This window comes from Scyliorhinus canicula, chromosome 6 (assembly GCF_902713615.1).
Source record: "Scyliorhinus canicula chromosome 6, sScyCan1.1, whole genome shotgun sequence".
Taxonomy (NCBI): domain Eukaryota; kingdom Metazoa; phylum Chordata; class Chondrichthyes; order Carcharhiniformes; family Scyliorhinidae; genus Scyliorhinus; species Scyliorhinus canicula.
In genome coordinates this window covers 40,035,492-40,050,710 of record NC_052151.1, presented here as the reverse complement: position 1 = coordinate 40,050,710, position 15,219 = coordinate 40,035,492, and the positions used below count along the sequence as shown (strand labels likewise).

The 15,219-nt window shown below is 43.5% G+C and overlaps 1 protein-coding gene across 2 annotated transcripts in view; it reads left to right on the top strand.

Annotated features, from left to right (window-relative positions):
* The window catches only part of foxo3b (forkhead box O3b), a 146,319-nt gene extending 131,719 nt beyond the window's left edge, over positions 1 to 14,600 (top strand). The window contains exon 3 of one of the 2 annotated variants that reach the window (XM_038799211.1): positions 11,934 to 14,600. The gene's annotated coding sequence lies outside the window, so the exon portion shown is untranslated. Of the gene's footprint in view, positions 1 to 9,371; positions 9,431 to 11,933 lie in introns of those variants that run through there. The other variant, XM_038799212.1, reaches the window with a different exon arrangement.
* Positions 14,601 to 15,219: the final 619 nt, after the last annotated feature.

The following is a 15,219-nucleotide window of genomic DNA, read 5'->3' as shown; positions in this document are numbered from 1 at the left end:
TGTAATGCCAGAGGGCTCAATGGCGCGGTGAAAAGTTCCAGAGTCTTCGCCCATCTAAAGATCCTGTGAGCCTTCCTTCAAGAGACGCACTGAGGGAGAAGGACTGACTGACGATAAGGAACAGCTGGATAGGACAGATATACCACACGTGCTTTTATATGAGGGGAGTGGCCATACTGTTTAGCGAAGGGATGACCTGCACAGCAATACACATGGTGACAGACCCAGGGGGACCTTGTGTAATGGTTAGCAGTGTCCTGGAAGGGGCAACGGTGGTGCTTGTAAATATATATACACCCCTAAGAAAACCATGGTGGAGATCCCTGCCTTAGACTCCCATCAACTCATCATTTGGGGGGGGGGGGGAAAGAGAGAGTATATACCCGTATCGACGACTTTGTAGTTGGTAAGCCGGTGCTTCCAAGAGTGTAAGGGGCAGAATACACCACAATAGTAATCTCTGCCCACACTATGTGGATGTGAGATTGGAGAAGGACCAGGCCCAACAGCCCCCCCCCCCCCACCCAAACCAGCCCTCCTCGCAGACTAGGCATTCTGCAAAACGATGTTACAAGCCATCGATGGGTATGTAACCAGCAACGAGAATGGGGAGGTCTTATCTTCCATGTTGTGGGACGCACTGAAGGCAGTAATAAGGATGAAAATAATAGCTTATAGGGTGCTTAGAGATGGGAACGCAAGGGCGACTAGGCAACAGCTGATGGACTCCATAATAAGACCATAAGACATAGGAGCGGAAGTAAGGCCATTCGGCCCATCGAGTCCACTCCACCATTCAATCATGGTTGACTTCAACTCCATTTACCCGCTCTCTCCCCATAGCCCTTAATTCCTCGAGAAATCAAGAATTTATCAATTTCTGTCTTAAAGACACTCAACGTCCCGGCCTCCACCGCCCTCTGTGGCAATGAATTCCACAGACCTACCACTCTCTGGCTGAAGAAATTTCTCCTCATCTCTGTTCTAAAGTGACTCCCTTTTATTCTAAGGCTGTGCCCCCGCGTCCTAGTCTCCCCTGCTAATGGAAACAACTTCCCTACGTCCATCCTATCCAAGCCATTCATTATCTTGTAAGTTTCTATTAGATCTCCCCTCAACCTCCTAAACTCCAATGAATATAATCCCACGATCCTCAGACTTTCATCGTATGTTAGGCCTACCATTCCTGGGATCATCCGTGTGAATCTCCGCTGGACCCGCTCCAGTGCTAGTATGTCCTTCCTGAGGTGTGGGGCCCAAAATTGCTCACAGTATTCTAAATGGGGCCTAACTAGTGCTTTATAAAGCCTCAGAAGTACATCCCTGCTTTTATATTCCAAGCCTCTTGAGATAAATGACAACATTACATTTGCTTTCTTAATTACGGACTCAACCTGCAAGTTTACCTTTAGAGAATCCTGGACTAGGACTCCCAAGTCCCTTTGCACTTTAGCATTATGAATTTTGTCACCGTTTAGAAAATAGTCCATGCCTCTATTCTTTTTTCCAAAGTGCAAGACCTCGCACTTGCCCACGTTGAATTTCATCAGCCACTTCTTGGACCATTCTCCTAAACTGTCTAAATCTTTCTGCAGCCTCCCCACCTCCTCAATACTACCTGCCCCTCCACCTATCTTTGTATCATCGGCAAACTTGGCCAGAATGCCCCCAGTCCCGTCATCTAGATTGTTAATATATAAAGTGAACAGCTATGGCCCCAACACTGAACCCTGCGGGACACCACTTGTCACCGGTTGCCATTCTGAAAAAGAACCTTTTATCCCAACTCTCTGCCTTCTTTCTGACAGCCAATCGTCAATCCATGTTAGTACCTTGCCTCGAATACCATGGGCCCTTATTTTACTCAGCAGTCTCCCGTGAGGCACCTTGTCAAAGGCCTTTTGGAAGTCAAGATAGATAACATCCATTGGCTCTCCTTGGTCTAACCTATTTGTTACCTCTTCAAAGAACTCTAACAGGTTTGTCAGGCACGACCTCCCCTTACTAAATCCATGCTGACTTGTCCTAATCCGACCCTGCACTTCCAAGAATTTAGAAATCTCATCCTTAACGATGGATTCTAGAATTTCGCCAACAACCGAGGTTAGGCTAATTGGCCTATAATTTTCCATCTTTTTTCTTGAACAGGGGGGTTACAACAGCGATTTTCCAATCCTCTGGGACTTTCCCTGATTCCAGTGACTTTTGAAAGATCATAACTAACGCCTCCACTATTTCTTCAGCTATCTCCTTTAGAACTCTCGGATGTAGCCCATCTGGGCCCGGAGATTTATCAATTTTCAGACCTTTTAGTTTCTCTAGCACTTTCTCCTTTGTGATGGCAACCATATTCAACTCTGCCCCCTGACTTTCCTGAATTGTTGGGATATTACTCATGTCTTCTACTGTGAAGACTGATGCAAAGTACTTATTAAGTTCCTCAGCTATTTCCTTGTCTCCCATCACTAGATTACCAGCGTCATTTTGGAGCGGCCCAATGTCTACTTTTGCCTCCCGTTTGTTTTTAATGTATTTAAAGAAACTTTTACTATCATTCCTAATGTTACTGGCTAGCCTATCTTCATATTTGATCCTCTCCTTCCTTATTTCTCTCTTTGTTATCCTCTGTTTGTTTTTGTAGCCTTCCCAATCTTCTGACTTCCCACTACTCTTTGCCACATTATAGGCTCTCTCTTTTGCCTTGATGCATTCCCTGACTTCCTTTGTCAGCCATGGCTGCCTAATCCTCCCTCTGATAACCTCTCTTTTCTTTGGGATGAACCTCTGCACTGTGTCCTCAATTACTCCCAGAAACTCCTGCCATTGCTGTTCTACTGTCTTTCCCACTAGGCTCTGCTTCCAGTCGATTTTCGTCAGTTCCTCCCTCATGCGCCTGTAATTACCTTTATTTAACTGTAAAACCTTTACATCTGATTCTACCTTCCTTCTTTCAAATTGCAGACTGAATTCTACCATATTATGATCACTGCTTCCTAAGTGTTCCCTTACTTTAAGATCTTTTATCAATTCTGGCTCATTACATAACACTAAGTCCAGAATAGCCTGTTCCCTCGTGGGCTCCATCACAAGCTGTTCCAAAAAGCCATCCTGTAAACATTCAATGAATTCCCTTTCTTTGGGTCCACTGGCAACATTATTTACCCAGTCCACCTGCATATTGAAGTCCCCCATGATCACTGTGACCTTGCCTTTCTGACATGCCCTTTCTATTTCGTGGTGCATTTTGTGCCCCTGGTCCTGACCACTGTCAGGAGGCCTGTACATAACTCCCATTATGGTTTTTTTGCCTTTGGTTCCTCAACTCTACCCACACAGACTCCACATCGTCTGACCCTATGTCGTTTAGTGCTATTGATTTAATTTCATTTCTAATTAACAAGGCAACCCCGCCCCCTCTACCCACCTCTCTGTCTTTTCGATAGGTTGTAAATCCCTGGATGTTTAACTGCCAGTCCTGAACCCCCTGCAACCATGTTTCTGTGATGCCTACCACATCATACCTGCCAGTCACAATCTGGGCCACAAGCTCATCTACCTTGTTCCGTACACTGCGGGCATTTAAATATACAGGTAGCACCTTTAATTCCCTATTGACTGTCCCTTTTTGTTTTCTTAGTGTGGTGGACCTTGGTTTACTGAGCCTTTCCATACACTGTGTCATATTTTGTGAGATGGGGACCATCGTAACCTCTCCTGAGCTCTGTCTTTTCGTGATTTTTTGTAATCCTAAGCAGCTACGCTTCCCACTGATTCCTTCACCTCTTGGTTCCCTGACTTTCCCTTCCCCCCCCAATCTCTAGTTTAAAGTCCTATTGACCACCCTATTTACTCTTTTCGCCAGAACACTGGTCCCAGCTCGGTTCAGGTGGAGACCATCCCAACGGTATAGGTCCCCCCTGTCCCAAAACTGATGCCAGTGTCCCATGAAAAGGAACCCCTCTTTCCCACACCACTCTTTCAGCCACGTGTTAACTTCCCTTATTCTTGCCTCCCTATACCAATTTGCACGTGGCTCGGGCAGTAATCCGGAGATTATGACCCTTGAGGACCTGTTTTTTAATTTGAATCCTAGCTCTTTATAATCTCTAAACAGGTCCTCTTTCCTAGACTTGTGGATATGGATCGGCAGTACTCCACAGCCCCAATCGTGGAACTACTACTGTTGGAGAGCAAAAAGCTACAAATCGAATTTGACCCGCTCTCCACCGGGAAAGCACTGCATCAACTCCGCCAGACACTGGGGACTTTTTCCTGAAACAAGACCAGCCGCCTGCTGGCTCACCAGCTGAGAAAGCAGGCAGCCACGAGGAAGATAGCACGGGTGAAGAACAGAAACATTAAGCTAGTCACAGCGCCAGACAAAATCCACAAGGCCTTTGTGACTTTTACCAGGAGCTTGGGGGGAGTGGGGGGGTAGTTTCGAGAGGGACCCGGCTGCCCTCGCAAGCCTCTGTACTGTTGATCCCTAAAAAAGACAGAAACCCAACGGAGTGCGGTTCATACAGACCCATCTCACTCCTGATTACCAACGCCAAAGCCCTAGCGAAGGTCCTGGCGAGATGACAGGAGAATTGCGTGCCAGAGGTGTGGAGGATCAGGCGGGCTTTGTCAAGGGCAGTCAGCTAACGGTGAACATTAGGCGCCTGCTGAACGTAATTATGGCCCCACTCGGAGGGGACACAAGATATAATCATGTCTCTAGATGTAGAGAAGGCCTTCAGAGTCTAATGGAGGTGGCTTATGGCGGTGCCTCATGAAGGTACTGGAACGGTTGGGTTTGGACAGGGTCCACCTCTTGGGTGAAACTACTGTACAGCACTCCCATGGACCACAAGATCTGAATACTGCTGGACAGAGGCACAGGTCAGGGACGCCCATTATCCCCGCCGCTATTTGTCCTAGCAGTCAAGCCACTGACTATTGCTCTCAGTTCAACGAACGTGTGGAGAGGCAGCCAGAGGGGAGAGATGGAGCACAGAGTCTCGATTTATGCGGATGACTTGCTCCTCTTCGTCTCAAACTCCTTAGCCAGCCTGGAAGGAATAATGGAACTCCAATGGAGTTCAGAGCCTTCTCGATTTACAAACTCAACCTGAGCAAGAGCAAAGTCTTCCCCGTGTACCCATAGCTGGAGGGGAAATCTGAGCCGGGAAGCTACTGTGCAAGTCGGCCCAAACCAAAGAAGAACCAGGCAATGTGCCTCGACACATACCGTCCAGTGGCCTTGACACTGATCATTATGAAGTGCTTCAAGAGGTTGGTCATGAGACACGTAAAGTCCATACTCCCAGAATGCCTTGATCCACTGCATAGCGCCACAACCGGTCCATCTCCCTGGCCCTACACTCATCCCTGGAGCATCTCAACACCACGGACTCCTACGCCAGACTCTTATTCATTGACTACAGCTCTGCCTTCAACACCATAATCACAGCCAAGCTCTTATCAAAGCTCCAAAACCTAGGACTCTGTTCCTCCCTCTGCAACTGCCGGGGGAAAGCAGGCAGCATAATCAAGGATCCCTCCCACCCGGCTTACTCACTTTTCCAACTTCTTCCATCGGGCAGGAGATTCAGAAGTCTGAGAACACGGCCGAACAGACTCAAAAACAGCTTCTTCCCCACTGTCACCAGACTCCTAAATGACCCTTTTATGGACTGTCCTCATTAACACTACACCCTTTATGCTTCATCCGATGCCAATGCTTATGTAGTACATTGTATATATTGTGTTGCCCTATTATGTATTCTCATGTATTTTCTTGAATTCTGTTCAATTCCCTTTTCTTCCCATGTATTGAATGATCTGTTGAGCTGCTTGCAGAAAAATACTTTTCACTGTACCTCGGTACACGTGACAATAAACAAATCCAATCCAATCCAATCCAATCCAACTGGATCCTCCACTTCTTCACCCATAGACCACAATCAGTAAGAATAAACAACACCACCTCCACGATAGTCCTCAATACCAGTGCCCCGCAAGGCTACGTACTTAGCCCCCTACTATACTCTCTATACACACATGACTGTCTGCACGCCCACTGCTTTGGGAAAGTGGGCAGCATAATCAAAGACTCCTATCACCCGGGTTATTTACTCTTCCAACTTCTTCCATCGGGCAGGAGATATAAAAGCCGGAGAACGCTCACTGATAGATTCAAAAACAGCTGCTTCCCCACTTTTACCAGACTCCTGAATGACTCTCCTATTGACTGAACTGATCTCGTGACCCATATTCTCTACTGAGTAGTACTGCACACTGTAAGCTCACCTGTTGCCTGTGCCTATGTATTTATGTCCTATTTTTTTTCATGTATGGAATGAACAGTACTTTTCACTGTACCTCGGTACACGAGGCAATAAAACTAATCCAATGTGCGGACATGAAACTCATCCCAATGCTGCTGTAAACGCCAAGAACATTTTCTTATAATAGAGATGCTATATAAATGTCGTTTGCTGTAAGCTGATGCCTAAGTACTTGAACCAGGATTTAGGACTAGTAATTCGGTACAACAGAATGTGGTTTCCTTTTCCTTGTCGCAGAGGTGCTGAGATCAATACTAGTACCTCACCTATGCTCCAAAATAAGGGTCAGATTGTCCGGCACAGACTTGGGGCTTTCTTGGTATGGGGTGGATCAAAGAGCTGGAGGCAGAGTCGGTGAGAAATGAAGAGGCCTCCTGCACAGGGACATTCCTCCGAGCACTGACCATAGCCCCATTCCCAGTACCCCCCAACTTGAGAAACCCAGTGGTGGTGGCCATGCTGAGGATGTGGAACCGAATCAGGCGCCAGTTCAATCTGGGTGTAATGTGCACTATGGCTTCCATCTGCAAAAATCATAAATTCACCCCTGCAACAATAGATGCTTCTTTTAAAGGTGGAGCCAGAATTAAGGGGTACTGACAGTAGGGCACCTATACATAGACGGCAGAGTAGCGACCCTGGAGGAACTAACAGACTAGCTCCAGCTCCCGGAAGAGAATGGGCTGCGGTGCATACAACTAAAGAACTTCCTCTGCTAGGAAACTACAGTGTTACTGGAGGGGCTTTTCTCAGTAATTTCACTGAAGCCTACTTGTGACAATAAGCTATTATTATTATTATTATTATTATTATTATTATTATTATGGGCTCCGCTGGACAAGATACGGGAAAAGTGGGAAGAGAAGTTGAGCATAGAGATAGGGGAAGGACTCTTAATCAAAGCTGCATAAGGGCACCTCCTTCATGCGCAGGGCTGAGCCTAACACAACTGAAGGTAGTGCTCAGGGCACACTTGACCAGAACACGGGTTCTTCCCGGAGGTGGAGGACAATGTGAATGGTGCCAGGGAGGCCTGGCCAACCACGCCCACATGTTCTGGTCCTGTCCCAGTCTTGGATACTGGACAGCCTTTCTCGATGCCATGTCCAACGTTGTTAGAGGACAACCGGCACGAGATTTTTAAAAACATTGTCAGCTAACGGCTCCCAAATCACTTTCACCTAAGGTTCACAAAGTCTTTCACGTTTGAAAGTTCTTGCATCCCAGTTGGGAGGCAGCACCATAGAGATTAGTGTGCCGCAAATGGATGGCTTCCCTTTACATTTTACATCTGACTTGTCACTTCAGGGCAATTGTTTGTTCAGATTAGCTGTGGAATTCACTGCTGGGAGATCATCTAACCTGTTAATTAGTTGCTGTTCTGCACACTGGGATCTGATGTACTTTAAACAAGAAGAATTGCTGTAATTATTGGCAGGGTTTAAAATGTCCAATGTTACCAAATCATGGACTACAATATATTTACTTCTATGGCTGTTTAGTTTTCAACGTAAGGCATCCTTCTATTCACTAAGAATAATAGAACTGCCAATCCTGACTCATTCGTGTTTTTGAATAAACCTTTAATTGTTTATGGTGAGACTTTGTTATATCTTTTCTCCGGCCCAGGAATAATGGCTCTATAAGTGCAATATATTCAGTTGTGTTTTTGGTACCATCATAGCAATGATGCATTCAGGTCCAATGGCCTTGGGGCTTCATCAGAATCAGTTGACCACAGATATTAGATGAGGTCGCCCAGTTAACATTCCAAAATAGTTTAGGTCCTTCACGGCCATATGGTATATCTATTACCCAGTGAATCAAACTTCCTGTGTTTGTCAGTCCACAAAGTCTAGTCTCAAATCAAGCTGCCAAAAGTATTGCGATGCTCAAACTACAATTGCCACTGATCAGGCACTGGTCAATATGAAAGATTGTAAGTTAATTCATTGTTCAACTCCCTAAGTAGACTGTAAACCACCAATTTCCTTCCTGTATTCCAATCATCAGTCTTCAACATTCAAAAGAATCTATAAATATTAAAAGTAAAATACTGTGGATGCTGGAAATCTGAAATAAAAACGGAAAATGCTGGCAAACTCCCATCTGAAATGAAATGAAAATCGTTTATTGTCACAAGTAGGCTTCAAATGAAGTTACTGTGAAAAGCCCCTAGTCGCACATTCCGGCCCCTGTTCGGGGAGGCTGGTATGGGAATTGAACCGTGCTGCTGGCCTGCCTTGGTCTGCTTTCGAAGCCTGCGATTTAGCCCTGTGCTAAACCAGCCCCTGACCGGTCTGGCAGCATACTGGTGCTAAGAAGCAGCAATGTTAACCACTGTGCTACCGTGGTGCCTATCCGGAGGTAGTGAATCTTTGCAACTCTTCTCCAGAGAGCAGTGGAGGCAGGGTCAATAAATATTTTTAAGGCAGAGATAGATGAGATTCTTGACCAGCAAGGGAGTCAAAGGTTATAGGGGGTAGGCAGAATGTGTTACGGCCACAATCTGAGCCCCATAATCTTACCGAATTGTGGTACAGGCTCGAGGGCCCGACTCCTATTCATGACATGTATGCTAATATATAGGACAGGGACAAATCCCACAACTGTCAGCAAGTTGTATGGTGTCATTTTGGCCTATTCACCTGACAAGGAGAAAATAAATTGACCCTTCTGAAATATTTGGAATTATCTTTTACCCATGTGCTGCAATCTTTATTGGAATCATAGAAAAGTTACAGCACAGAAGGAGTACCAGGGGCTGGTTCAGCGCAGGGCTAAATCGCTGGCTTTTAAAGCCGACCAAGGCAGGCCAGCAGCACAGTTCAATTCCCATACTAGCCTCCCCGAACAGGCGCTGGAATGTGGGGCTTTTCACAGTAACTTCATTTGAAGCCTACTTGTGACAATAAGAGATTTTCATATTTGGAGAGAAACATTGTCTGTTTATCTGTCCGCCAGCCCTGCTGAGTTTTTCCAGCATTTTCTTTTTTTATTTTACAAAACTTTAATCTATTTGCCATTTTTGTTTCCCAGAAGATAGGATGGACAGAATAAAATTGTTTTCCCTGCTGGAGAATTCTAGAACTGGCAACATGGATTCAAGATAAGTGGCAGAAGGTGTAGAGGGGACATGAGGAAAAACTTTTTAGACAGATGGTAGTGGGAGGGAGTCTGGAATTCGCTGCCCACATTGGTGGTGAAAGCAGAGAACTTAAACTCTTTTAAAAGGTACCTGGATCTGCACCTTAAGTGCTCTAAGCTACAGGGCTATGGACTGGGTGCAGGAAGGTGGGATTAGAAAGGGCAGCTGGGTGTCCAAGGGCTGGCATGGACAAGATGGGCCAAATGACCGCCTTCTGTGCTGTAACTTTTCTATGATTCCAATAGAGATTGCAGCACATGGGTAAAAGATGATTCCAAATATTTCAGAAGAGTAAATTTATTTTCTCCCTGTCAGGTGAATAGGCCAAAATTACACCATACAACTTGCTGACAGTTGTAGGATTTTTCCCTGTCCTATATATTAGCATACATGTCATGAATAGGAGTCGGCCCCTCGAGCCTGTACCACAATTCGGTAAGATTATGGTGCTCTGATTTTGGCCGTAACACATTCTGCCTACCCCTATAGCCTTTGACTCCCTTGTTGGTCAAGAATCTTATCTATCTCTGCCTTAAAAATATTTATTGACCCTGCCTCCACTGCTCTCTGGAGAAGAGTTGCAAAGATTCACTACCTCCTGATAGGCACCATGGTAGCACAGTGGTTAACACTGCTGCTTCTTAGCGCCAGTGTCCCAGGTTCGATTCCCGGCTTGGGTCACTGTCTGTGTGGAGTTTGCACGTTCTCCCCATGCCTGAGTTGGTTTCCTCCGGGTGCTCCGGTTTCCTCCCACAAGTCCCAAAAGATGTGCTGTTAGGTAATTTGAATTCTCCCTCCATGTACCCGAACAGGTGCCGGAATGTGGCGACTAGGGGCTTTTCACAGTAACTTCATTGCAGTGTTAATGTAAGCCTACTTGTGACAATAAAGATTATTATCTTCCTGCTCCTCTACCTTCACCCTCAACAATGCATAGGTACCCCAGGACCTCCGCCTCTAAGGACATGATCCGATCGCTCTAGTTGGCACCACCTCCCGTTTGCTTCGTGCCTCGCAGCAATTCTCTATACGGTCCATCAGTCCTCGCAGAAGTGCGCCCTCAATGGCCTTTGATCAGCCACTGTACATCTCCTCCCTTTGCTGCCCAAATTCGTCTTTGGTGGCCATCAACTGTTCCATCTGGGCCTTTCCCACTGGCGGAGACCCTTCCACCTCCACCATTCTCGCATTGTTGCTGCACCACAGGTCCCCCACCAATTCCTGAGCCAGCTCTTTGTTTTTTTTCTGGGTCTGGTAGCCAATGGGCATGGCAATCTTGGGGAGAACCTCTCCCTCTTCTCCACTACTTTCCTCCTGGAACTACCCCACTAACGGGTATAACGTGTCCAAACCAATGAATTTGAGCCAGTGCTGCCCTGTGTGCAACCACACACTACATGTCCCGCCACCGGAAGTCCAAAAATTGGCAAGTCATGTTACAGCTGTACAGAACCTTGGTGAGGCTACTTTGGAATATTGCGTACAATTATGGTCACCACACTACCAGAGGGATGTGGATGCTTTGGAGAGGGTACAAAAGAGGTTTACCAGAATGTTGCCTGGTCTGCAGGGGAAGCTGTGAGGAGAGGTTGGATAAACCGGATTGTTTTCACTGGAACGACAGAGGTGGAGGGACGATCTGATAAAGGTTTACAAAATTGAGTGGCATGGACAGTGTGTATCGTCAGATACTTTTTCCCAGGGTGGAAAAGTCAATTGCTAAGTTTATGGTGCAAGGGGGAAAGTTTAGAGGAGATGCGCGAGGCAAGTGTTTTTTTTTTACACAGTGTGGTGAGTGCCTGGAATGCGCTGCCAAGGGAGGTGGTGGAAGCAGATACTGTAGCGCCATTTAAGAAGCTTCTTGATTAATACATGAATAGGATGGGAATAGAAAGATACGGACCCCGGAAGAGCGCAAGGTTTTAGTTTAGACAGGCATCATGATCAACACAGGCTTGGAGGGCCGAAGGGCCTGTTCCTGTGCTGCAAAGTTCTTGTAGGTTGTGCAAAAAGCCCAACGCAGGCCATACAGTTTGCCACCTTTAAGTTCCTGGGCTGAAAAATTTAAAAGGGCCAGATGCAAAAATCACCTGTGCACTCCCCAAAAAAAGGGTACTTTGCTTGTGACCAAAGTATTCTATGTAAATTAAGCCATAAATTAGTTTTGACGTTGATCTTGTGTTGCATTTATGCGCTTTTGACAGCAAAATCTAACTTGGCTCTCTTAATATGGAGAACACTACTCTCCTCACAGTAGTCAAAAGAAGGTTTGGATATTTCTAGTAGCTTGCTTGTCTAAAAGGTCCATCATTATTAAAATAAATTACACATTGCTATCAGTAAATTTGTGCTGTGTTACCTCAAAGTAGGTGTGAATGTTTGGAGCATCTGGAGCATAAGAAGAAGTTAAGATGAGCTTTTCATATAATTTTCCTTCTTTTTTCCTTTTCTAGGTTAGTGAACTGAAGACTTTTTGCCAAATCTGCTGTCAGCAAGATGATATGAATTGGATTATACTGTTTATTTGACAGCTGTAAACCTGACGTTTCGTCTGCAATGGAGACAGTTCTTGGAATTGCATCTCAACCAACACAAAAGACGTTAACCAGAAGAATGTGAACTGCAGTTAAAATGAATCCTGAACTGTCTCAAAATGAAATCTCATTGTTTAAACTGTATAGTTTCCCCGTGTCCCATATCTTAGCCCTATATAAATTGTTGGTTGATACGGGTAGGTGCATATTTTAAGTTTTGGTGTTTTATGTCTGATATGAGCATCTGCCCTTGGCCTACATTGTAGCTATCATTGAAGTGTTGATGGAATGGGACAGTGCCATCAAAGGCATGAATATTGATGAGGAAATGAGCGTATATGCTGACAGAATAAACCAAGACAAATTGGCATCGTCAGAATGCCAGAAGACTTATTACACAAATGAAGGTTTTTATCCTTTTTAATCTGCTAATATGCAATTGATTAACAGGCATTTTGAGTAATTTGAAATTGCATGAGCTTATTAACAGAAGTTGAAGTGTGACTTTGAATGAATCTTTACAATTTATGGCCTAACGTTGTGTGGTCTTTTTATAATAGTGTCAAGTACCTAGTTTAGTGGTGGTGGGGAGAGGGTGGTAAAAGCATTAGTGTATCACCATTACATCTAACCTGGGAATAATACTGCCTGTAAAACTTTGCTTGGCTTTACAGACCAATCTTGTGAACAAATCTTTTATCTTGAGAGAGTTAGGTAGTTGGAAAAAAAGAGTAGAGACTTTCATATGTTTACAAATTATTGTGTCTAGAGAAAACAGCCAAAATAATTTTCTCTTCTGAAGTAATCTTTGCATGGATTGAGATCTAAATGTATTCACAAGGTTGGAAAATATGACCCATATACACATCTGTCATCATTTGTAGAAAACTTTTTAGGGTGTGCGTCTTTTTTAAAAAAGTTTTTTTTAAATCTCTTTTCTTATCCATTCTTTTGAGTACAGATTAATCTGGTATAAGGACAGATTACACCACCAGATAACAAACTGCCTCCCTTCTGAACAGATCCCTCATTGGTCGACTTTAATGTGGTCTATTTTCTGTGGATACATTTACACTTTTAGTAAATAGTTTTGCATACTACATTTCTGTATGACATTTGTACATTTATTGAAAGTTTTATTGTCCCTTGATCACCTTTTTGAACAGTTTCTATATAAATATAGACCAGCTCAGATTGCACCAATTTATGCATATTTCTTCAAACTAATGTGTAAGATTTCCTCTTTTTACAATAGGGTAATGCACATTTATATTTTATTATGGGCCGAGACAAATCATTATGCATGACTGTTTAGTAAGTAAATTAGTTTGTCTCAGTTCATTGCATGAAATTCCAGGTAGTCACATTCATTGACGTTAGTGCCCCTGGAGAGCTGGCAGTGAAACAAAATGTGATGGAATATTGTTGTATAACCTAGCTGTCTCGTATAAATGGATATTGTCTTTTCATCATGCAATTTGCTATTCTATTTGTAGAATAATAGCATATCAATTATGGTAATTGAATTACTTTCATCAAATGTAAATGAGGTTTAAGGTAGTATATTCATTCCTGCCATTTTTGTTTAACATTTTCACTCGAGTTGTAGTATCCAAGTGACTTCCATACCAATATTCCGAGACCGTTCTGCAAAAATCCATATTCTTAAAGCTGCATGGTAGGAATGCAGCTAAACTGCTCATGTTACTGCTGTAGTCTGTTTGGAATCTTACTAAAACTGAATCTGTCACCCAGTATTAGTTCTCATCCAGGCCAGAAAGTTTGCCAAGTCTCAGGCTAGCATCTCAGGAAGTGGAGAGAAGGTACTGCAAGGATCTACAGTAAATGCATATTCACCCAGCCTCTTTATGATTTAAGTATACATGTGGAAGTGACAAACCAGTTACGAAGGGTGCAAAATAAAAATACTTCCACTTTTTAAGCGCTTGAAAAATTAATCCAATTTAAAATTTACTTAACACTAATCTGATCTTTTAAAACTCATAACTTTATATATACCCTATTTAGGTTTACTGTTATGCACTGTGTGCAAGACCAAATTTTGTGGCCAAATTACTGCTATAACTCACTAACGTGACTAACATCACCTATCACCTGCCTCTTACTTAGTTTGATGTATCACCTTGGAAACTGCCACTGTTCAAGTTTCTGAAACATGCCATGCAATATTTCATAGTTATGTCTGTTGATAGTTCAATTCAGCTTGCACCCATCATTCAGAATTTGTGGTGTTTAGCACTGGATAAAACTGAGCAGTAAATATTCTACATTTTGTTTTTGAAATGCATACCTTGGGCTGCATGAAGGCAATGAAACACTTTACACAATATATGTTTCCTCCATATAATGAGACCAATGAATATACTATCTTCTCCTCTTTCCCCCCCCCTCCCCCCCCATTTTAAATTGTAAGTTTTTTGACAGGAATAGGATGGTTCTCTTGAACTGCAGGTTTTTTATTGCGTAAATTATTGGTATGTATTGCCCTGTGTATTTCATTAATCTGTGCTCTAGGAGAAGAGTGCGCATGTAAAATAAAGCTTGATAACACTATATTGAAATGAACTTGGTCCCCAATGGCACTCATTTTCGTATGTAAATTCTGTTCATCGGTTGCTCTAAATGGTAGATCATAAGAATTACTGCATACCAGGTTACTATTTTTGGCATGCTAGTTTCAACAGGAGCTTATCTACCTTTTTTTTTGTTTCTCTATCTGTACTCTATTCTTTTTCAGTTACAATGCATTTTATTTTAAATAAGTCTGTCTCAATATTCACTTATGATAAAGCTGTCCATATTCTAATAATATTGCTAACAATTCTTCTGACTTCTTTCTTCATTTTCCCTCCGAGTCTCTGCCACCTTATTACAGTATCTGAACACTAGTGAAAATGATCATTCACTGTGGTTACCTGCATTATTTTTAAAAACCTGTTGTCCACCTCTTTTTTTTTTTCCCTGTCCAGTGAAATTCCAATTTTCCAAATACTTCTTCATAACTATAACTTTGGTCCTGGGGTTCCCTGGGTTATAAGAAAATCACAGCTCATATATTTACATATATTTAAAAACTTCCAAAATTGCTTTAATTTAACATTTCACTCCCTTCTATGGGTCCTGAAAATTGGTTTTGGCCTGTTTTCTGAAGGGTTCAATAAACCCTTTAAATGTCTGCCATTAT